Source organism: Sylvia atricapilla, chromosome 1 (assembly GCF_009819655.1).
Source record: "Sylvia atricapilla isolate bSylAtr1 chromosome 1, bSylAtr1.pri, whole genome shotgun sequence".
In the NCBI taxonomy this organism is placed as follows: Eukaryota; Metazoa; Chordata; class Aves; order Passeriformes; family Sylviidae; genus Sylvia; species Sylvia atricapilla.
The window spans coordinates 27382057-27407281 of record NC_089140.1 but is presented as its reverse complement, the minus strand read 5'-3'; the positions used below and the strand labels follow the sequence as shown (position 1 = coordinate 27407281).

General features: G+C 35.6%; 1 protein-coding gene and 1 long non-coding RNA gene across 2 annotated transcripts in view; one reads left to right on the top strand and one right to left on the bottom strand.

The window, feature by feature from the left end:
- Positions 1 to 13601, bottom strand: part of LOC136360689 (uncharacterized) — a 538204-nt gene extending 524603 nt beyond the window's left edge. The window contains exon 1 of the long non-coding RNA XR_010743495.1: positions 12960 to 13601. This is a non-coding gene — a long non-coding RNA (uncharacterized lncRNA). The remainder of the gene's footprint in view (positions 1 to 12959) is intronic.
- THSD7A (thrombospondin type 1 domain containing 7A) overlaps positions 1 to 25225 on the top strand; it is a 198610-nt gene that overhangs the window by 30709 nt on the left and 142676 nt on the right. The gene's annotated exons all lie outside the window — the stretch shown is intronic.

Sequence of the window (25225 nt, the reverse complement as noted above, 5' to 3'; positions counted from 1 at the left end):
GAGGATTGGTGGCTTGGGAGACTTTTGTTTCTTAAGAGGAACACCTGTTAACCACGCCTACTACTACAGGATGCCCGCAGTGTATTAGATTTCTTTGGGTGAAGCTAAACTGAACTGTGCTGTTTGGGAGAGCAGTTGATTTTTCTCCTACTCCTAAATGGAATTTGGTCCGTGGAGGCAAACCAGAAAACATGAATTTCTGTGATACATTGACGCCGCCTGCTTGGGAACCTCAGTTCCACCCTGTATAAAAGTAGCATATATAGGACTGAAATGAGGAATTCTGTGATCACAGTAGGCTTCTTCAGTTTTTGAGAGATTTCTTGTCACTTTTTGTAAATTTTTGTGTGTCTGCTACATAGAATACATAAAACATCTACTTGTGCTTACTGGGGAGCTTGTTACTTCTGTCTCCAGTTGGTCTGAGTTGGTTTCAGTGTGTTACTGTTCATCTGTGATTGCAAAAGAATGCCACAGTTCATAGACTTGAGGTCATTTTCTTTCTTTCCAATGTGTAACTCAAATGTGGTTAGCAACCACAAGGGAAAGCTATTTCTATCACAGATCTGATTTTAGCTGCCTCTTTGGAATGGGAAAGAATCAGTTTTTCTCATAAAAAAAAGTTTCACTCACTAGAAACATATCCTTTTAGTAGGCTTCAAATCATATAAATCAAGGACAGCTCTGGGAAACAAGTTATATTGGTTGAAAACTTTAGTAGAAATTACTACGTGGTTCTGAGTTGCCTGTTTGAGGTAGGGAATCTAATCTTGTCATTTCTGTAGTATCAAATAGTGATGTAAATGCTAGCACAGCTATTCTCCATGCACAAACACAAGCAGTACTTAGTTTGTATTAAATTCATTTTAGAAAAAGCAAGAAACTTGGATGTACAGAATGTTGTTACCCACCTAAGTACACTTAGGTACATTAGAAAGGGTGAGTGACACAATGAAAAGTCCTCAAATTTCTAAAAGTGCCTGTGAGTTGAAATTGCAATTCAGTGTGTCAAGCAGTCTTCCCTTAATATCATGGCAAATACAGTGCAGTATGAGCAGTAAGAGCCCCAGCATCAATCCCTGGGCTGTTGTGCTTCATAGTGAACACCAGCTACAACTTGAGCTACTGTTTGCCAGACTTAGAGCCCAACAGTCCAGACAGTTTTCAAACCATGTGGAAGTCTGTCCAGTTCTCATCTTGTTAATGAGAATCCTGCAGAAGTCAACATAAAAAAGTCTTCTTGGAGTCAATATAAGTCTTCTTGAAATCAAGTTGTATTTCAATGTTTTCTCCTCATGCACAGGAATGATCTTCCGTTGGTAAACCTATTTTGAACATTCATGATACTGCCTTATTATCCTTACTGTCATTGTAATTTCTCAGAAAATGTGATTCATGACCTAGGCTGGGACTGTGCTGGGGCTGGCCAGGCCTCTGGGTCCCTGCATCTGCTCAGCTCCATTTACCACTTCTCCCGTTATCCTCCTCCAGGATTTTTTTAATCATAGACATGGCCTTGAAGGCACAGCAGCCTTTGTTCAGCACCCACGTCTAAATAATCTCTAATTCTGTGGATTTTCCTATGTCCAGTTTATTTAAGTAGTTTAGCTTGTTACTCCCCAGTTTAGGCTGCCACACTTCCCAAACCTTGCTGTTACGGTCTGTGAAGAACAAGACAATGCAGTTTTGTTGAACCACGTCAGTCATTTCCATCTCATCTTTCACTAACCAGGCCACATCCAACCCACTCAGTTCTTTGATCTTACTTTTGCTGCTGACAATGTATTTAAATTAGTGCATTTCAAAGATGTGACACACAGAGCCTATACATGTGTGGCTGTACTTTGTATAGAGCATGTCTTGTTTTGGAAATGTGAATGTTTTTTAGTATGTTCAGCCAATTCTACGATATATAGCATCCATGTCCAGTGCTCAGCACTTAACTGAACTTCAATATTAGGGTAATATTTCACTTGATTATTAGGTCAATATTTCTCTTGTATGCCTCCTTTAAAAGGTATATTAATATTCTTATACTTTATTCTTTCTCTTATCATTTCAATAATATTTTGAATGTAATGCAGGTCTCATATTGTCTCTTTACAAAAGGAAAAGCTTCCTAGGTAAACATTCACTTTTATTGTAGACAGTAATATATTAAGTTCATTTAATTTGAGTGACAGTTGCATAATTATGTTTTCTTGACAAGTCTATGAAAATGGATGAGCAGGGTTTATGTTCGAGAAAAGAATAAAGTTCCTCAGATTTTGAGTAATGATAGCAAAAATCCTTTATTGTTACAATCTATATAATGATGAATTCAAAGGTTTTCTATTCATTTGTAAATCAGAATAATAAACCCATTTATAAAGTTCCATTTCATTTTATCCTTGTAATTATTTCAGCATATGAAACTGGAATAGTAAAAATCAAGATTTGAGGAGGTTATTAGTGATTTAGCAATGGCTACACTTGACTTATATTGCTTCTACCCAAAAAGCTTGCAATAGAATCCAAACAGAATGATTTGTATTAATCTTTCTCCTAATAAATATGTAAATATGCCTGAGCTGATTGAATCTGGAAATTAGAATGCCTAAATATATTATGATACATATAGGGTGACTGAAGATTTTGTTCTCAAATATAAAATGAGAAAAGATAGCTGATTAAGTCTGAAAGGGACCACAAGATTTAAATCACAACTATTTAAGTATTCTCTTCAGTTTGTTTGCTCTTTCACTTACAAAACAGAAGAACTGGCTTCTGGAAAATAATTGCAGGAGTTGGCTATTTAAGAAGTTTTATATTCAAATGGGTAGTTTTCTATCAAATCTGCCTTCCTGTGCTCCAGAAATCTCCAAGCACAGACCAGGTTGCTGTAACATTGAAGGAATTACCTGCTGGTGTAAGAGGAACACACATGTTTTGCTGCTTATTTATCCAGACAGTCACGTAGCGCATTTTTTTTTCAATGCTGCAAAAGCAATATTGAAAAGAGGCACAGCTCTCTGCCCACCAGCAGCCAGGCACCTGTACTGCTTGTGGTGCAGCCCAGCAGTTCTTTGCTTTAGGGAAGGCTTCACACAGGGATTGTAATTTGGTTTATGTAGATTTATGGTATCTAGGCATGGGCCACATGCTTGTGTTGCCATTATTCAGTAGTTATGTAGAGTAAACTCATCACCACTGTTGGAAAGAGTAAACTTTATTCTGACCAGCTCTATGTATGCATTCCCTTACAGACTTTCTGTCACAGCAATTGCTAGGGAACTGTCATTTCTGTATTGGTGATTTTTGAATTAACATTGCAAGAGGAAAAAACGCTTTTAGAAGTTAAGGAGTCATTTAAGCATCTTGTACATTGTATGAGTAAACATTCTGACTGTGTGATACTGCCTGATCCTAAGAGAGAAAGGGGTCAGCCTTTTCAGGCTCAAATTTCCTAGGCTGGTGTCTTTCAGAATGTACTGTGTTTCATTTTGAAAGGGAAATAGAATCCAATATTTATAGAAAAATCTGGATTTGCTAAGTTTCTCTATGCTCACAAAAGGCAAATGCAGTGAATGAAAGGTGATGAACCCAGTTAAACTCTGCATATTGAAATAGTGTTAAGATCAATTTCAGTAATCCCTTGGAGTATTAAGTACTCTTTTCTTTTGAACCTTAAATTTTAGTTATAACCAGCACTGGGACAATTCTATGAAGTCTGTTTTCTGAATATCATCATAGTCAATGCCAATTTAGGACAATTTGGAGCCAAAGGATGGAAAGGGGAGTCATTAACACACACACACAGAAATCAATCTACGGTATCTGTTTGCCAGCTGACCTCAGGCCAAAATAGATTGAAGATCAAAAGTAGTCAAAAGGGAAATTCTGTGTCATTATGAAATGCTTCAACTTGTCTTCTATTATGTGAGTAATGAACCTTTAATTTTGGATTAGCGTGTTTACTGTTGCAGTTTGATGTCTGAGTCACAATTATACATGATTTTGATAAGCAGAGATGGTTTAGACTGAGAAGCAACTGTGAAGTGTTCACTGTGAGTGTAAATATTATTTCAGTTCCAAGTACAGAGAAACAAACAAGTTTTCAAAACTGGATGGTTGATCTTGGTCAAAAGCCAGCAGTAAAACAGGAATAGCTCTGGCTTTCATCCATCTAGTAGAAATTATTCTCTGGAATATTTGGGCTTGCAATGTAAATTTTCATTTTGTCCAGTTCACCTAACTTTGAAAGAATTTCAAAAATATGTGGAAGGATATAATTTACTAGCAAATTATCAGTGAAGCTGACAGTGAGTGATTTTTAATCAGACATTTACAGGAGCTATAATTCAAGCTTTATAGTTAACCATCGACTTTGCATTATTCAAAATGATAAAATTAGTGTATGTGAAGTGCTCTTTTTCCCATGGTGACTGTTTCTAATGGTGAAAATTATTCATTTGTTTTGCTTCAGTGTTTTTTCATTTTGTTTGATGTCCCAGCATTTTAAAATGTGGTAAACCCCAGTGATGGTAAGATGAAAAGCAAGTTCTTATCTAGTCTTATGACCTAAGAGTGCCCAAATATTTTAATTTTATTGTATTGTTTTCTGTAGCTATATTGCTCAATTAAAATAATAGAATATGTTGATGAGAGGTTTTTTTCAACTTTCTTATGTAAGAAGAAAACTTATATTTTGAGCATTTTATTTATACTTATTTAGGAAGATGGATATTTCTATAGGGTAAGGATGTTTTGGTATACTTACTCTTATATATATGTGTTTATGTGTATCTACAGTTTTCACTTTTCTCCCCTATTTTCCATTTGAAAGGTTAAAAAAAAAAAAAAGCTTTCAATTATTTCCAAGCAATAAAATATTTGTTCCTCATATACAACACCTTCCTGCCCCCAGTTTCAAACCCCAAAATACCAACCTACCATACCAAAATTTTTTTTGTTCTCCTTATCCAACCAAAAATAGACAAACAGCAATTTAAGATTCAAATTCAGCAAATATGCCTGGTGGTGTGTATCAACTTAACTTCAAGAAAGTCAGTTCTAACAGGCTGAGTTTATGTTGCAGAGTATCTGGCCCATTACCTTGCCCTGGAGAGAATGGTCACAGGTGGTCAGAATTAGATGTCATGTTTTTAACATGTTAAGAGAGCATCTGATAGGAACTCCAGCTGTAGATAATATGTTGTTCCCTTATGGCATGTATTGTCTCTGAGAGGATTTGTGCTTTCTGGTTATGTGGACATAATGTAGAACAGTGCTTTTCCTTTTGAAAGATCATTATTTTTTTAATATTGTGGAGACAATTCTTAAATCCTTATTATATATATATATATAGTTCATTCTATCCACATTTAACACTGTTTGGTCATTTTAGAATTTCCTTTAAAACACACAAACTTGACCTATAGTTTTCTCTGTTGTGCTGACCATTTTGTTTGGAAAGCACCCAAACTACTGTTGCTATGGTCATCATTACAAAAAATTCAAAAGACATATCTGAGACCAAAGAGCAAAATCACTTTATCTGCAGATCTTGGCTGTATTTTAACATACTGACATGAGCTTTCTTTGCTGCTTTTTAAACAAGTGCATTGCACTAAAAAGAGTGAAAGTGCAAAAATATGGATTGCTATCTACTGTGGAAAATAAAACACAAAAGATGAAGACAATCTCTTCTTTGCAATGTTGCACTGTCACAGAGCAAGTAACCATATATTGACTGGAATAATTCATTCCACCTACAATACATTTCTTCAGAGCAGAAATTTAAAGTCATTGATATCTGACAGAGATACTCAACAGTCTCTCCATAAGCTTTGAGCAAATTGGTGAAATAAGAAGCAAAACACTTTGCAAGAGAGAAAGAAAATTTAACAATTTTGCTCCAAATTTGAAAGTCATCTCGCTATAATAGCAACATCTTGCTTTGACATACAGCTGCTTATAACTCCTGGTGATTTGTGACATCTCTCTCATAAAAGGATGTAATGAGACTTGGGAGTTTATTACAGTTCATGCAACAAACAGGTTTATACCTGGTCAGGATTCCTGTAGCATTGCCTCAGAGTACTACTGCCAGATTCTGGCATTGTAGGATATTTTTGTATAACAGCATGTTACATTCCATTTTGATATGTATGTACATTAAACTGAAATGCAGCAAAGTAATTTGGCAATATTCTTATTTCTAAGTGTAGGGTTTTTAATAATTGTTCAACATCATGTTCAGCAGTGATCTAGAGCTACTGTACTGTAAAACAGGAGTAAAATATCACTAGAAAAATAAATACTCTAGTAACTTTATCAAACAGACAGGAAGATAGATTTATTTCTTTAAGATTTTCTAAATTTAGTTGCACAGACTTCTAGATCTACTGGTACTGAAAATAACTTGGGCATCTATTGGAGTTTTGTAAACTTTTGGATAAGAATACATTTGTGCAGAGAGTTGAGTTTGATTGATCCCGCCTCTACTAGAGTGGATTACATTCCTCTCAATGGCTTAGAAGTAGGTGCAGGATTTACTGATACCCAAAGTTCAGGATACTATTTGCCTATTTCCTTCAAGGATGCACCCATTTTTTTGTGTTTTAGTTGCCTGTGCATGGCTGTTTGGAAAAACAAGTCTGTATCTGAATGTTATGTGCATGGTGGGGGGGCAAATATGGGATGAGAAGGTAAAACGTGCTGGGAGGATTAAGGCAGCCTGCAGTTTAGGTCTGGATGTTGCACTGAGATTTGTGAAAACATGGCTGGGGAAAACCCTGGGAAGGAAGAAGCTGGCTCAAATGAATCTGCAAGAGACATGAGGATGGAGAGGCTGTGTAATGTGCAGGGCGAGGGTCTGCATGGATGCAGGTAACCAAGATTCTGTATAGGGCAGGAACATATGCATAGTTCAATAAATGAATTAACATATACATTGACTTTCTTCTTTACTCGCTCATGTTGAATCAAGGCCCAAGTGCACAGGTTTCATTATACGTTATCTGTACTTATTAATTTTTAGTTGATCTCTATTGACAGCAAAAAATATTGCTTTCAAGTAGTTGTTACTGAAGCTACTACACATATTTTCCATATTTTTAAATGCTTCTGTGAACAAAAGTTTGTTTACAAGATTTTAAAACCATTGGAACAGTATGGATGTGTGTCCTTTACCCCTGAAGAAAAAAGACTTGTGAATTGTCTTATTAGTCTCTCATTGAATGATTACAGCAGTTGCTTGACCTTGAGAGAAACGGGACACTGCTGATGTTCTCCAGAGGCTGGTGTTATTAGTGCTGGCTGACCTCGGGGAGCTGGGTGACCTCCATTTCACCTTCCAATCTCCCAACATCAAAACAAAACTGTATTTTGCAACACAATGTGAATGAAAGTCAAAGGATGGTTATTTTTATATATAGGAGTAGAGTGAAAGAGTCTGCTGTAGGTTTGATTAAAAGATGCAGTGCAATATAAATATGTCTTGTGAAAAATGAAGACTTGACTGCTCTACACACTTTGACACTTATTTCAAATTTAAGGTTTTCACTTAGAGGAAAATGGGCATATACCTCACTTTATATGCTATTAGTGCTCTTTTTAAGGAAGAAGATGGTCCATAGTGTCCTGTCTCAATTAGAGAATCATCTTTCCCATTCCATCTATTCTGTGCAGCCACCATATACATGCTGTTAAGCATTTAGTTTTTTAAATTGTGTTGGGTTTTTTGACAGAGGGGCTGCTGTTGACCTGAAATGTTAGGCCACTGTTATAAAATCCAATAGTATTCCACTAATGCTTCCAGAAAAATTATGCATATGTGAATGCTGCTATTTTCAACTAACTGAAAAAAATAATTGATTAATTCTTTTCCTAGTTGCTATTGATAATGTTTGGGATAGAAGCTAAAGTATTTCAAGTTGAAAAGAAAGCGCAAACTCTAGCATGTTCTTTTTCTGGTCAGTGACTTAAAAGTCATGCTTGGCTTGCAGCTGGGCTGATTCTGCATCTATCCCAAATAAAGAAGATAAAAAGTAATCATGGTGCTATTTAACATATCAGTTTTGGCCTCCTTTAACTGTAGCTGTCAGTCTGGCAGGATTCCAAAAGTTATTCAAATACACATGGATCAGATTCTTGGGAATTGCTGTAGGCTGACAAATGCTTACCAGTTCTTATAGTGTATAACTTGCAATTGTTGTGAAATGCCATGTATCTGGAAGAGTGCCTCATATTATCTCTAAGAAAAGAAATTCAGTCTTTATCCCTCATTATTTTGGCTAAAGACCAAAATAGTTGAAAACTGAACTACAGTGCTAGATTAGACTTTTATGTGAGATGCTTTGAATCAGGCATCTGAGTTTCAGACAAACAGTGGATTAACACATGCCAAATCTGCTGCTATTTGATTTCAGTCTGATTAACATTGCTATTTATCAGCGTACTAAACAAACTTGATTTGATCCTACTGGTGGAAAAGCTGATTTATGTGGCTATTGTTTAAATACGAAGTAGGTCACTTTAGGTAAGTTGGCCTTCCTTTGCAATCCCAGAGAAACAAAGGCCACAAAAGATGGCTCTTGGTTCAGAAGTCAAGGCTGTGTTGAACTAATTTCTGAAGGACACACCTTTGTGTCCTCTGCTCTACCTTACAGTGAGAGCTGAAGCCTTGTACACCTCCTTTCTGTGTGCCCTGAGAATGGTTCTAAATCTGAATTTTAATAGAGCTGCATACATGAAATTCACTGAAACAGATTCCTTGCTGTGAAATAAATGATGTGTTGCAGCATAATGTGTCACAAATACATTCCTGCTAAGAGACTTGTATTTTTGATATCTACAGTCTGAAAGCTTTCATATTTGTTTATGTATATGCAAAGATACTCGATACTCTCGTAATTTTAATTCTTTCTGTATATATATATTTATGTATGCTACATGGCTGGTTTTGTTCTTCCTCAAATCACACACAGAAACTGCTTTTTCTTTCAAGGGTCGTTGCTTGTATTGTTTAGAGTTCAGTGAGATGACAATCTTGTCAAAATATTGAAGCCAGCGGCATTTTCAGATTGGAATGGATTCGGCTAATCAAATAACAGTACTGACTTTTTTGACACTGAAAAATTATGATATATTGCATTATAAATTGGACTTTGGCCCAGTACTGACTAACACGCCTAATTGACCTTGGGTCATCTAATATTTGTAGGAGTGTGAGAGGAGAAAGAACTCCATATTTGAGAGCAACTCTTTATCGGAGGTTTGGGAGATTTACTGGCAGGTGGTATAGGATGGAAAGAGTTCTCTAATACTTGTTGTCCATAAAGTGTATATATGGTTTTCCATTAATACCACTTTCTGTTGGTTCTAATATTTTAACCTTCAGCTTTTATAATTTTAACCTCTGTCACACAGCTTCAACTTGGAATTAATCCAAGTGGCATCATGGTTAAGTCATGAATGATCTATTTCATCATTGAAGCTGTGATGGGAAAGTAATAATTAAAAAATAATTAGATAGGCATGTATTTCATGTATTCATCCCTGGTCTCAGAGCTATACATATGTGCAGATATAAAAAGTTATTTTTCATTGAGCATTTGGTGACTTTGTGGGTGGCAACATTGTCTGATCAGGCAGTCTAAAAGCGCTACATATATATATGGGATATAAGTAAAGACTTATGTAATGTCTTTAAATGCCTCTCTGGCTATCATTTGTTCTTCCTTAGCTATAATTGTTTTTTTTTTCCATCTCACCAACCTAAGAGTGATCATTTAGGTTAGAAAATTTCATAGAAACAACTGATGTTCTTTGAGGACATGGGAAATACCTTGGTGATGTTCGGGCAAGAATTTTGTTTACTGTCAACTGGTTCATCTTAGACTAAGTCAAATTCTAACCTCAATATTTTAGTGAAGTGCAGAGAGTAACAATGAGACTGTGTAACCTTTTACTTAAGAACTGCATACACATGGAATGTGATCCCAAATTATAAGTCACACTTACACATCTGAATATTAGCGATGTTAGGGCTGGAGTTCTCTGCACTGATGATTAGTGTTGAAGTAGTAAATAAACACTGATGTGTGCATTTACATGATTACCATGAATTTTCATTCTGAGCATCTTCATAATGTTAAGAATTTTGAGCAACAGTAAACAATAATTTTGGCTCTACACAAGTGAGAATGTCTGTGCAGCAGAGAGCTGAAAGATGTGTTTCATACCTTGAAGGATGGAGATACCCCAAGAATAGGAAGAGATAATGGGTTGCTAGGTGATTTTGGGACCTCAGAACCCTTAGGATGTTTTCAATGAAAAAGGTGGTCCTCAGCCTTTTTTTCTACAGCCAGCTCCTTGTTATTGACAGTTGCAGAAGTCAACTTTAGACCTCATATATTTATATGTCACTTGGATGATGTAATGGCTATTTCTATGGTGCATCAGCCCACTGGAATTTGAGATTTTTGGATCTTTTTGAATATTCAACCTAAACAATCGGTATGGGATAAGATTTCTGTTTATTTTCTGGTGTGTTTTCTTTAGTTTTCTAAATTTAATTTCTGATCTTATTTATGTCCTACAACCAAGCTGCTTTTCTGAGGGCTTGGACCTTTTTCTTGCATTGGATTTACTGATTGGTCTTTTCTGTTAAAGATTTGAAGTAAATGATTTGTAATATATGTTACATCTTGCTTTTGGACTAAAATCTTCAATGTGTAGAAAGCCTGGTATAAAAGTGTTGTATATCTGTCAGATACTAGTAGTTCATCCATTCAGGTGTCATTTATGATACGACTGCATTCCAAAGCCTGTTTATTCTGACTTTTCCACAGTGAACTGCAAATTTATAGTCTGGAAAATAGGATGAAAGTATCAAATGTCTGATATTTTAAGAAGGAATTGTGAGAGAAGCAAGCACTCAGGTCAGCAAAGGAGAACAGTAAGCTCTGAGAAGGATCAGACAGATACTTCAGTACACCAACAGAAGAGTGCTTTACCTTTTGACATGTGTGGCTGCAATAGCTAACCAAGGAGAACAACTGGGGATCCTGAGCTCATTGTGGAGAGTGCTTTAGAGAAATAATGGTTCAGAGACAAAGCAAGTGTTAAGTGTTGACATGTTTCTTTGAATTTCTGCATCTCCTGTTAAGTATTAATTATAGCTGCATGTGGGCATATGTGTGTGCTTCAGCTGTTACCTAAACTGGAGATCTGAATCATACTACAAGAATACTCCTGGCAGAAATGTAGCTGTGTCTGAACTACTCAGCAGGGTGAAGGGCTTGACAATGGCTACAGCTCCTGAATAAACTGTCTGTACAGTTCTTTTTCTGTGAAGGCATAATGTTCATTTTTTCCACATGCTAAATGGCTATCCAAACACAGCCTAACTTAGGTGTCACAGCTGTAATCACAGTACAAAACAAATATGTAGTTTATGTGACAGACTTCACCAGCCCTGTAAGTCTATGACATACATTTAGACTTTGAGACACAGCCAGATCCTTAATGAAAGCTGAAGATATGAATGGATGGAAAGCATTTAAGGGTTCATAACCTCAGCACTCTAAAAAATAGTACAAACCCATGAAATGGAACTCCAAATCCACCATCCATGTCAACTAGACTCAATTAGACTAGTTGATAGAGTCTAGAAAAAATATAGAAATTAATACCATTCTATCTACTGACTGTTGCTGTCCTGTAACAACCAAAGTCAATGGGCATGGCATGAGCAAGCAAGGTCCTAAGGCTCTTACCAGTGAAAATATTAAAGGATACTTATTTTACAAGACTGGGGAAGGTGGAAGTCAGTAAGAATATGTGCCCTAGAAGAAAGCATAAATAGGTTTTTGTTGCCTATGGAGCAAGCATATTGACCAAAAAACCCAAACAATAAAACCCCAACAAAACCAAAAACAAACAACCAAGCAAAGTCAAAGCCAACTTTATGCCAGCTGCTAAAAAAAAGGAATGTAGGAGAAAAGGTTTCTCTGGTCAATAATCTTGCAGGAGAAAAATGAGGGTCCTGTAAAACATAAAATTAATTTAAGTTTACCATACACACTAGAGGGTGAAATAAAACTTCCAAGGAGTATAAGGCAACTGTAAAAACACAGTCAGAGAGAGAAGGATATTCTCTTACTTCATGGTCTCAATTTGATTTGTCAAGAACTGTATCTTTCTGATTTTCATAGTAATGGCAGGAAAAACTGACAGCATGATGTAAATCAAAGGGTTAGCAATGGGTGCGTACTGGAAGTGATGGAAACAAAGTTTCTGTGGCAGATGGCCTCAAGTTTCAAAGAGTTCAAAGGATCAAGAGGTTTAGAGCCTGAATCACTGCCTGCTTCATTTGGAAAATCCTCATTGCATTTCTTGAACAAAATGACAGTGGAAATCTTCAGGGAAACCTCACAATATTCATGCCCTTCATTTGCCCTGCAAGTTTTGCTCATTCCAGAATATCCAAATTTGGTCTCAAGTTATAAGTAATGTAACAGTTTTTTGTTCCTAATCTAGTCCTGAAATACATAATTTCGTAATGCTGCAGCCTTTGAAAGTATGCTAACAGTACGTATTTGAATTCTTACTATGTGTGTTCACTCACACAGTCCATTTTCCTTTTGATTGTTAAGGCTAGTAAACAAAATGATTTCTGGAATTTGGTTTACTTTTCCCATAAATGCACTTAATTTCAATAAAGTCATTTGTAAGTAAAACCAAGAGAGCTACCATCCCTAATATATCAGCAGACATAAAAAGCCTGCAGCTGGAATCAGACTTGATCTGGCTGTTGATATATCTACTGTATTTGGGTCACAGTATGGCCACAATGAAGTCAAATAGTCAAATGATAGTGATAAGAGGAAGACTAATCACTTACCTAAATACAATTGAAAAGATGGCTTATGTGCAAGCTATTGGTTTTCTGCCCTTTGATAAATGCATGTAACTATTTTTTTTTTTTTTTTTTTTTTTTTTTTTTTTTTTTTTTTTTTTTTTTTTTTTTTTATCCGAGGCCTAATCTGCTAATGGTCTTCACAGAAGGTGATTACTTTTTGGCTTGGTACAGATTTGATTTGACTTGTGTTGTAAGTGCGGTGAGCACAGCCTTTGGGATAGAGTCAGATTGTCAAATCAGAATGTAGCAGAGTGTAGATTTTGATAATAGGAGTCTCTCTACACATTCAACATAGCCTCTTGTGCAGGCTCAGTACTGTCCTAGAGCTTTGAAGCATTGTTTAATATAAAAAAATAATGAGTGCTGTTGTTGAGTTTAGATTTTTCTTTGGTTAGAGAAAATGCATATATGCTTTCTGAACATAAGGCTGACACATGCACAGCTCAAGAGTGATCACAGCACTACTGTTTATGTGAAAGCTGCACAAACACTGTTACCTGATATATGACTCACTCACTTGTTTAGCCTGCTTTGCTCCCAAATTCAGTATTTTTAACTATGATACAAGCATAGTTTTCCACCTTTTTGGTAGTGCTTGTAAACCATTGATGATCTGCATTTTGATTGTCACATGAATCAGACTGTTTTTCTCAAAGATTTAAATTGGAATCCCAAAAAGCTAGCAGTAAATGCAAACAACAATATTTAATGAATACAGAAATGACAGAAAAGAGTGTTGTGTGTAAAGAAGCATTTTTGCACATAACTTCTCCTTTATTGAGTTTTTGAGTATGGTGATATTTTGATATGACTGGCGTTGTGTCTGGTTTTGAAGTAAATGAGTAGGTCACTGTATTATTTTAAAAATTATGGCCTGTCTAGTGGTTTACATTTTTTTTCCCAATACAAAATGAGTAATTTGTGAAGCTCTTAAAAATTTATATAGCACTACTATGACATTTTAATATCTAATCAGATATTGCATCTGATATTTAAATTGGTTTCCCCATCAATATTCTGATGTTTGGGGAAAATAAAGTAAAACAGTTAACAGAATTAAGTGTTGCAGCCAAAAAGGAATAGCGCTTGAGGAATTGGCTATTAAGGAAGAAAAAAATTAAAGTAGTAAAAAATTCATATACAAAACCAATTCCTATACACTGAATAGTTTCTGAATATATTATGTAGCTGGAATTTTGTCTCATTGCTGCCAAATTCACGATCATGGCTGGAGGAACAAAATGTTAGGAATCTGGCTTGGAGGTTCCATGTAGCCACTGAAAATGTGAAATAAAAATGGTGGTTAAAATGTTTCTATTTTGTGTGGCAATGTACTTGTTTTAATCAGGCTCTTCCTTTATAAAATAAACCAAGAAAAACCATTCAATATCTAAGACTGGTGCATGAAATATGTACTTGTGAGCATCAAGGAGATGTTCAGCCTGCCTTGCAGGAAGAGCTTAAATGAGGCTGCTTTGCTCAATCAGAAAGTGAAACTTTAAAGAAAATATGTTTCATGCTATCCCTGAGCACATTTAGTAAGAAAAAGATGAGAACAATTTGTGAGAAAAGAAACAGTTGATAGTGCATGAACAGATAGATTTGAGGTAGAAAAATACATTTTTATATATATATATATATATATATATATATATATATATATATATATATATATGTTTATGGTAACAAAAAGCAATGGAGAGGAAGACTTGGAAACAAGTTTCCAGTTTTCATAAAAGCAGAATCAGTCAGGGTAAAAGGCATAATTCTTTTAAGAGAACATAATAAATTTCAAAAATTTTTTAGAACAAATGGAAGGCTTTTTTCTTTTTAAGAGAATACATGAAGTATTTACCTAAAGCATCAGAGGGTTGTATTTGCTGGAATTGCTACATTCCTATTTTAGAAGGTCATTGCCAAAAAGACCAAAGGCAGAAAATTGCATCTATATTGCAGTGCTGTGCAAAGTGCTCTGTAAAAAAAAGTAAATTTGATTGTCCCTCTGGCTTGCGTGTACATACCTATGGAAGATGAGACTGTAATTACAAATTATCCAGGAGAGACATGTTCTGTCCTTTGGCCAATCTTGTTTGTTTGCCTGTTTTTGGCATGCTCCATGTTGCACATGCAGTCTGCTGATCCCTAATGGCATCTCAGCTATGAGGCCATGGCACCCTTGTGTGTGCAGGGTTTCTTGAATTGCAGAAATAACCCTATCAATTGCAAAATGGAAGAAGCAAGAGAGAGTTAAAATGATGACACAAATAAGCTTGTTTTTATCTCCCTTTCCCCTTTGTTGCAAATTGAAAAAAGGATTATTTTGGACGTCAGGCAAACCTGTGCCTGCCTTAAGTAGCAACAATGAATTGTCATTTAAATGTTGTATAAATGCATCGGGTTTCATGTTTTGTAAATTTCGAGGGGATTGTCAGGTTCTATAGAGCCTCTCTAGAGAGACTCACAGCTTCTGTAACTGCTTTGAAACACAAATTTTGATCCCTACTATGCATTTTTGTTACTGCTTTGCTGAGTGCTAGCCTACCCACTCAGACAACAAGAATCCCAGAATCAGCAGCATTTTTTTCCAAGCAACTCCATTTGTCTCTGCTTGCATCATCCCTATAGGTTAAGCCATAGCAGCACAAAGAATATTTCTGCACTTACTCTCTGCTCTGTTGTGTGTCTTCTGTGTCATGTTCTTCCCGTTGTTCAAAGGCCTAGAGAGTCTCTGCACATCAGAATATCACTGCCCAGCTTATCAAATGAGAGAGCTCTTTATGAAAGGAAAATGATGTTAGGAATTAGAGAGTACTGAAGATGCTGATTGAATGCAGTGTGTTTGTCACAGGGCAGTTCTCTGACATGTTCCCTCTTTGTTGCTCTCTGTGTTTTCATCTGCTCAACAGCTTCAGCATCCTCCATTACAGCTGTTCTGAGCAGCATCCCTTGCTTCTGGTCCCTCTCACTCTGGCACTTTCCCAGTGCCTTTTGCCTTTCCTCGTTGATTTCTCAGTGATTTAAGCTCCATTCCCTGTTAAACTAACTCATCCATTGCTATTTCAACTGCATGTTCCAGATCTCTTCCTTGATCCCCATGTTTGTATCAGTATTGCCTTAGCTACCTGCCTTCCCAGTATTGCTCCCTTGAGCAGTTTTACTTAAACACATTGAATCACATGGTGACAGGAATTACATTTTACACAGGAATTTTTACACTGCAGAAACACAGAATCATCATGTTGAGAGTGAGTTGATCCTCTAATTTGATCATGGGTATCCTGAAGAGTGTTTAGCTTCATTTGTTTTTCAGGAATTGCAGAGTTAGGAATCCTGTGACATCACGAGATGAGGTATTTCAGTACTTTATCCTTTTTGCAAGTTTTTTTTTTCTTTTTTTTTTCCCTAAAATTTAACCAGTTGATGCTGCAGTTAGTTAACCACAGTCCCCTCCTGCTGTTCATGTGGCAAATGTGAGGAGTAGTAGCTCATCCTCCTCACCATCAAAGCAACTTGTAAATGCTCTTTTTCCTTTCTGTACCTTCTGAACAAGCCCTCTATTAATTGTGGCATTACACCATTACATGGAGTTCCCAAATCATCCATTAGTGTCAAGAAATAGGTATATTCCACAGAAAATAATTATTTTTGATCCATGGTATTTTCATCATAAGAAATGTTATCATGACTGTTTTCTATCATGGTTTTCCTTTATATATCTCATTATACATTTTGCTTCAGCTGATAAGTTTTTAAAATCTTGGATTTATATTTTGCCTTCAAGACTATATAATAGGCATGAAATGTCAGTTAAACACACCTGGGTTTTTTTATGTTTTCCTCACTACAGTTGTACAAAGTTCTTTTGTAAATAGGCTTAAGTAATGCTGTAAACAAATCAGCAGATTCACTTAGACTTATCCTTTAAAGTCTTCTTGTGTAGATTAAGTATCAACATTTTTTATGGTTCATAGAAGCCACTAATTAAGTAGTACACTAATAACTTCAGAAATCTATTCTGCTGCTCCAACAGTCTTTGACTGTTGCTAATTACAATCTCATTAGTCCCCATTTTACTGTCAAAACATGTTCATGAAGTGTTTCTTCTTAATCTGGCCAATATTTTTCTATAGTAGAAATCTCATTGGGGCTTCAGTTTCTTTTTTTTTTTCAGAAACCAGATACATCAGAACTGTTATTAATTTTTCCCCTTTTCTCCTACATACAATTCTTTGACATTGCAACTTAATCAATAAAAAAACACAGATTTACAGACAAAACTCCTGTTTACTCCAAAGAAGAAACTCTTTAGAAGATATAACAATCTTCTAATTTATTCAATCTATGTATCCATTCCTTTTAGAGACCAATTTAGTAGCTGTTATTTTCTCACTTTCTTTCAACTTTTATGTTTGCAAGTTCACTCAGAGAAAAAGAAACATTCAATGAAAGAAAGAGCATTCTTAAACACAAAAGGAGAATGGCTGATCTGGGATTTACAAATATAATTATTAATGCTTTTAAATAGAAGCTATATGCAAAAAGCAGTATAAATTCTATAAGATCATGAACGATCAAATGTTGTTACAGGCTTGCAGTCAAGTCTAGCAAATAATCATTATTCTGAGAAAGAGAATGAATACTGATGTAATCACTTAGAATAATCTCCAAAATAACTCTAATCCTGAAAATAACTTTTCTGAATTTGTAGAAGGATAATGAAAAAAGAAGTATTAGTTGAAATGCTTATAACACAAAATCAGAGTAGATAAAATACCCTAAACTCATGAAAGTGATAAAATTCTGATAGTTTAAAAAAATTTCTGTAAAATATAAAAAAAAAAAGAGCTGAGAAATGAAGCAGCACAATAAAAGCTATACATGGTGTTAAGCCATAAAGATATTTTGCTTAAATGTAAGCACAGAGGCACTCTCAAGTGGGATTTTAAATGCAGGCACCTTTTTTTTTTTTTTTTTTTTTTTTTTTTTTCATTTTTCCCCCAGAAGTTGAATAGAGTCCTACTTTCTCATAAAAAGTAGTGAACCCTGAAGTCAGAAGGACAATTTAGAGAACATTATCAGAAATATCATGGCTTAGGAAGTCAAAGCTCTGAGTTGTTATGAGCTGAACCAAGATCTAAGGGTAGTGCCTGACATATCCACTGCCCTGAGAATGTGTTCAGCTGCCTCATTCTCCTCTTCCTCCCTGGACTGTGACTGATACATATATATTTATTTACATTCCTCTCCGTGTCTTAATACAATAAAGTATTTGAAGTATTAAAAATCCCTCCTTATGGAATGAAAAAGTAGTTTGAAAAATAAAAATCTGAAATATTTCTATGGCTGGATCCATTTCTGATGTCAATACTCTGATATCTGAGGTTTTTCATAAATGCCACTCATGCAGTGGCATTGTGCAAGTATTGGAGAAGGTATTCATTAGAGAAGGTGTTCATTAGACGTAGCCACATTTTCAATCACAGTGGGTACTAATCAATTCTTTATAAATCAGAAGATGTCGTAAAAGATTTTGTCAATGTTAATTTCTTTCATTATTTCAACTACATAAATTTACTTCATCTGATTCAGAGCAAAAGTTTATTTCTTTGTCTGTTTTCAAGATTTTGGAATTTCAGAAGCCTGTGGAAAAGCCTGTGGAAGAGGAAACAGTTAGTGTGAATTTAAGTGAGTGGCTCCTAACATTGGTGATGTAGATTGGGTTTTTTTTCAATGTCCTGAATTGAGAGGAAGCAGCAGAAATATTTGGGGCTAATAATATGATAGGAGAATTGACTAAGAGAGAATGTGAGATGCAAATTCACATTTAGGGGTTTGGTTAGGCTTGATTTCTTTCTAAGGTATAGCTTTTATACTCTTAGACAGGTTGCCTAGGTATTAAAAACCAGCATTTTGCCCCAACTATTTTTGTCTGTTTGATGAAATGGGAATGTGTGTGCATATGCCAGGCTATGTAGCCAATGAAGGAATACTTCAGTACTTGATAAAAGTGATCTCTATTAGATGTTTTTCAGAAAAGTTGTACATAAGTAATTCATGTGCTTGTGATTCCTGATGTAATATTATGAAACAAAAATCAGACATCTCATTATACCAGCTGGGTGGTTCAGTGCATGTAGAACTGATGCTGTTCAGCTTATGCTCAGGCTTCACACATGGAGTTGGCATGTTGAGGGAGTAAGGACAGTGGTTTTTGATTCTTTAAGGGGTTTTTGAATGTGTGGGTATAATTTAGTTCTTTCTCATTAAGCTGTTACAGTGAAGAATCTCAAGGTTTATTCTTGTTTATTCTAGTCATTCTACAGTGGTTTGTAGATGGACAACAAAGTTGTGGCCTTCCTGATTTTCTTCAAGCATCTTTTTTCACATCTTTCAAAATGACAGCTTGTGCAGCCTCTGTTAGCACAGGAATACCTTTCAAATGCACATTTATCTCCATGTTATTCACTGTTCTTAAATGTGCAGGGATAAGGCTGTGTGAAAATTAGGATCTGTTGCAGGGTTTCTTGCCTTCCTAAAGCTGATAAAGAAAATTCTAATAAAAACAGATGATAACTTGTTTTGTGCTAGGTAGTCACTTTTTAACATGAAAGAAGTAACAACAGGCATTCATTAAGTGACAACAGTATCCAAACTGAAAAGTTTTTGATGAAACTTGTACAAGTAAGGTGAGCAAAGGCACATCACATGCACTCAGTGGCATATGACAGGAACCTTGTGCTGACACTAAAGTCAGAGTGAATCTTGGTTATTTTGCACTTAGATTCTAGTCTCACACATGGCGTTTCACAACAGGGACTGACTAATGTGATAACCTCACACTAAGGTGCAGTGTCAGCCTTGAAATAAAAGGTGGAGTGTGCTGAGTTCCCAAAGGGTGCAGCCAATTAGCACATTCTATAATGGGGTCTTGCTGTCATGGGATGAGAGGTTTATTTCCTTCAAACAGAAAAAATATTCAGGCTCCTTAAAGATTTGCTTCTTGAGAGCTGCTTTATATTTTCTGAATAAGGAACAATGAGGCAAAGGTGTTGTCATGTTATAAAGCTTTAAGATTTGGATTGTAGATAGAGCTGTGTGAGGTTTATTTTCATGTTTTTTGACTAGAGAGGTAAATAAGAGTAAATTATTCCAGTATTTAGATCTGATGGAATTTTTACCTTCTTCCTACATAATTTTCATTCTTTTGTCTCCCCCTTGCTTAATTAATAGAGCATACAGAACCACTTAGTGTTTTGTGTATGCAACACTAAAAGTAAACTAAATTTTATTAAAACTTGAGAGCATATATATGTTTTCCCCTAATTACATTATAGGTGCATATGCAGACATGTAAATATATTTAAAAAAAGAAGGAAGCAGCAGCCTGGGAAATCTCATCTGTTTCTAAATCATAGAAAGATATTTAATGTAATTCTGCATAATAATGAAGACAACTGTTCTACAAATACTTATCTTGCATATGATTTATTGAAATTACGAGAACTAAAGGAGAAGTATGCCTAGAGCTGCTCTGGCTGTTTTCCCTTTGAACAAATAACAATTTTAGGAAGTTTTCCTTTTCCTTTTAGGCTTTCTTTAGAGTTTCTATATGAAACTGTTTTTCCTCTAAAGCAATACTTTCTTCATAAGATATATCTTTTCATGCTCTTCCACCTCACAGTTCAGTAAGAATATGTTTTTTATGGAGTTCCCTGTGTTAAGTGTGGTGATATTTGGGACACACAGGACAGCATGGACTTAGCTGGATTTGATGAAGCATACGTGATAATTTGGGGGCAGAAGGTAGAATTCTATCAGTGTGGATGTTTATACATGCTGATTAAAAAAGAGAGCATTCATATCAAATGAAAACAAAGGTGAATTTAACACAATATCCCTTCTGTGACCTTGCCTGTTTCTGGATGCCTGGGGAAGAGTATGAAATGAGGACAGTTATGTACAGATACCACCTCTAAATACTATCCTTGTCTCCAGCAAATTGTGTCTTTCTAAACCAATGGTAATCCCTTTCTGTGCAATAACTATTGTGATTTTTTTTCTTCTTTGCCCATGTCCTGCTGCTCTTTGCACACAACCACCTACAAGAAGAAGTTTCCAAGTTGTTTTTACATGTTTTTTGAGAAACATCCTGTTTTGTTTTGATTTTAATTGCAATTTTATTCTACATTTTTTTTTAAAAATACTCCTTCATTTATTAGAAAATTTTGTAAATATTAAGTTCATGGAAAACAAGGCCTGTCCAAATCTTAGCACCATGGATCTCCCCACCTTCTTTGTGTAAATGCAGAAGTGTAAATGCTAATCCCAGTGTGGCTATCCAAGACCTCAGATCTATGCAGTTTTTCACAGGAATATTGTGCAATTATCAAACCTGTAAAATAAATAAATGCTTTTAAAGTTCCTTTCTTTAGGCATTTTTAGCTCTTTTGAAACAGCAGAGAATGATAAAGTTGTTCAGGTAAAGAGCTTTGTACATTTCAAAGAAATAAGTATTTATTCATTGAGGAGATCAATCACAGCTAAAATATTGTGATATAGAATAGAATAGAAGCATTGTGTAGAAAGGACTTAGATAAGATAATCTATTCTAACTGCCTGACCACTTCAGGACTAGGTTAAAGGTTAAAGCCTGTATGCTGATAACCCAGCTAGTAATCCAGCCTTTCACAGGGAACAGACCTCAGGAATGTCACAACACCCTGACAGGGACAGTTTGAGCATGTAGCTTGTCTCTTGTCCCTGGAGTTGTTTTTTTTATTCTCCTATTTCCTTTTTGGTTTGGTTTGGTTTTTGGTTTTGACTTGTTTTGTTTTGTTTTCCCACAGCCTTAGTGTGTTTATTTAGGCCACAGCTTCCAGAACAATGATACGATTTGTATTGTATGATACAATGATACAATTTATATTGTATTGTGAAGAAGATTGATTTACTGGCTGTGCTGCTACTGTGCTTGTTGGACTGGTGTTGGAGGGGTCACAATTCCGATCTTGGCATGATCATCAGAGCATTTCTAAAATAATAAGAGTAAAGGAGCATTCAGTTCTTCTTGTGTCTCTGAAGGAGGACATCAGCAGAACATACAGGGCAGCCTCTACCATGAGTAGTTGCTGCTTAGCCATTGTTTGTTACTGTCCAGCCACCTGCTAGTGTCTTTTGGGGCTCAGTTTGTCTGGATTGCAAATTTGGACTTCATCTGGGACATTTTCTGCAAGTGGTTCAAAAGCTGGTGTCATCACTAATGTGATACAGCAAGTTTGGGTGATGAGCTTCCCAAGTGCTAGCTTCCTTAATCAATGGGGGTTGGAAATCTGCCTGTTTTGAGCTAAACTTTTAAATGGTGATGTAAAAGTGAACTCTAAGGGATCAGAAGAGTGAAGAGAAAGCCTGATATATATACATTCAGTTCAGTTTCTTCTTTGCTCTTTACTAATGGTTGAATGAAGCTTTTTCATTCAATCCAAGATCTGCAATGACACGTTGACTACTGAAAAGGGGTTTGTTGGGGATGGTAAAGAATTAAGGAAAATAAAGTTGTCATGGTTCCATATGCATGAGAACAGTATGGCCTAAGTATTCTCTGAGATATATGTTTAGAAGAATGTTTTCTGGATAGGGATTTGAGGGAGGGTGTGCATCTTTGAGATGTGGTTCAGTGCTCTGGACTGCCTGTTGCAAATTAAGGGCCCAGAGCTTGTAGAGATATGAAGGTTTCAGTCACAGTGACTTGTGTTTGCTGCCTTTAGCTTAATGTCTCTAAAACTAAACTCATTGAATGGCATGGCCTCTCTCTGCAAAGCCTCCAGTTCCTCTCTTGCCATGAATTTTATTAGTGTTAGCCTGTCATAAGATGCTTCAGTAGGAATATTGTGTGGACACTGAAGCCACTGGTCTTTTGATAGCATTAGGTGGTATAGGAATGTGTATAGAGGAGGCAAAGGCTTATTGGATCATTTTTCATCTTGAACAGTCTCAAGAGACTCCATTTTGGTCAAACTGTGAATGCAGTTGTGTGTACTTACTGGCTTGTGATTAACTTCTGAGAACATGATTGACCTATCTATTTTGTCCATCTCTTCCATGAATACTGGAAAATGAATGCATCTTGTGGTTGATTTCTAGTGCTCTGCAAGCATAACATTTCAGATCAAGAAAACATTCCCTGTGTGAGTATTAATCATCCAGCATCTTGGACCTCTTAAAATATATAGACAAAAACGAACTAGACTGTGAAATTGTTATATATGTGTATATATGTATGTATATATATGTGTGCATGTGTATATATAAACATATATACATATACGTATATTTGTGTGTGTGTGTGCTTCTGTGAGGCTTTGATAGTGGCAGCCAACGGATCATAGCTGTAGTCTTGTGCCTCTTCTGAAATATATTGATGTAATTCTTTTTTATTGAGAAAATGATCTTTTTAACCAACTGAAAATGCCATTAAAAATTAAACATCTTTTGAAATATTTGTTCTCAAGATGTATCTATCATGGAAACTTTTATTGTATTACTTTGACTTTGGAAGTAGTTCTGACGCATATTGCAGTCCCATGAACCAAAAATGCACTGAGCTAGCATGTAGAAGCCCTTGGTTTTGTCACTGATTTTTTGAATTCTGTATGTTGGAGCAAATTTTCAGGGATCCAGTTTCTGTGCTGTTAGAAGTAATAAATTCTTAGTTCACAGTATTGTTGCAGAATATAGATTTTTTAATGTACAACTGTACCTTTTTCCATTGCTTCTGGTTGACGTTGGTGGGAGATAATCTTGTGTTTTTCAGGACAACATAGTTGTCTCTGGGCAAGTAATTTTCTTTGCTCCCCATCAAGAATGCCAAGCTGCAGTCTCAGTGTTTTCAAACACTGTAGCCCCAAAACACTTTCATTCCCATTTTTTAAATAATTCCCTGTAGTGTTCACCATGTTTTCAGTTTAAACCATAGGAGGTCCATGTGTATTAAAACCTCATTAAAGGCTAGAGTAATTCCAGGAATAAGTAAGCATCATTGGATAGAAGTAGACTGCATGTATTGAACAGATGGGTAACACAAAGTAACAGAAACAGCCTTCCCCCCTTATTATGTGTATGGTAGAAATCAACCCTTTAATGTCCAAAAGAGGCAATATATATGCCATTTATATTGAAATGTTGATGTTAGGCCTTCCTTAAGACTGAGTTATTCTTTGTAGATTTCTTTTAAATCATGCAGTACATTTATTGGGAATGCTTTGTACCATCTGATAAAAGAGCACATATGTGAATAATGAGTGGGGAGGGAAATGTCCTTCTTTTTGTTCTTGAAACTTCTAGGTTTTATGTGATGACAATGGGTCCATCTTTCTATGCTTTGCAAGTGTTTTACACAAATGTTTCTTGCAAATTAAAATTGAGATATCAGCCTGATGGTTGTTGTAGCACAACAGAAAAATGGACATCCTCTGTTAGAGAAACAGCTTTAATCATTCTTTTGTTTTCAAACGTTTATGTTTGGAAAGTTTCAGAGAAACAAAAAGAAACTAAGGTATAATTGGAAGACATCATTTTGTTACAAACCATTCTGGATAATTTGTATTATCTAAAGAAAACATAGGGTAATTTTATAGGAAATCTTTGGCATTGCCTCTGAGACTTTTTCTTATTTTTGGTCTGCAGGTTTTGTAATAGAGGTGACCTGGGTAGATGTTGATAGTAAAAATCCTGTTGGCTGTTTGAAGTGAAACATGCAATTAATACTAAATTTGCTTGGATAAGTGTTCTATTTCTTACAGAGAAATTATGAAACCTGATATCGTTCCCAATAATAGAGAAAGGTCTGTTAGTATCTTGATTAGTGACTGAAACCAAGGTCTTAAAGGCCACCAAGGGAGTAGTAGAATCACTGTCTGAACTATTGTTGGATTTTAGCTATTAGTGTTTGAGTTATTGAAAAAGCAAAGCACTGAAAGAGCTGGGGTTTTTTTCAAATCTTTTACTGTAATGTGTCTCTCCTTATTTAAAAATCAAAACATACATTCACTAAAAGATACTGCTCTAAATAAATTTAATTCAAATTTATGAATCAGTATGTTCGGATACATCATAAAATGGTGCTCTCTGCAGCTTTAAATTAATAATGATTTGTAGACAGTTTGTGTTTTATTTTTCCTTCCCTTAAAAGGCAAGAAAGCAAGTTCACCCACTGGCATATTTCAAACAGCTTTTCATGTCATATTTTACTCTGTTAACATGTTATATCCAAATAACATGTTATTTGGATCATATTAATAAACTGCTTCAAATTAATTTATG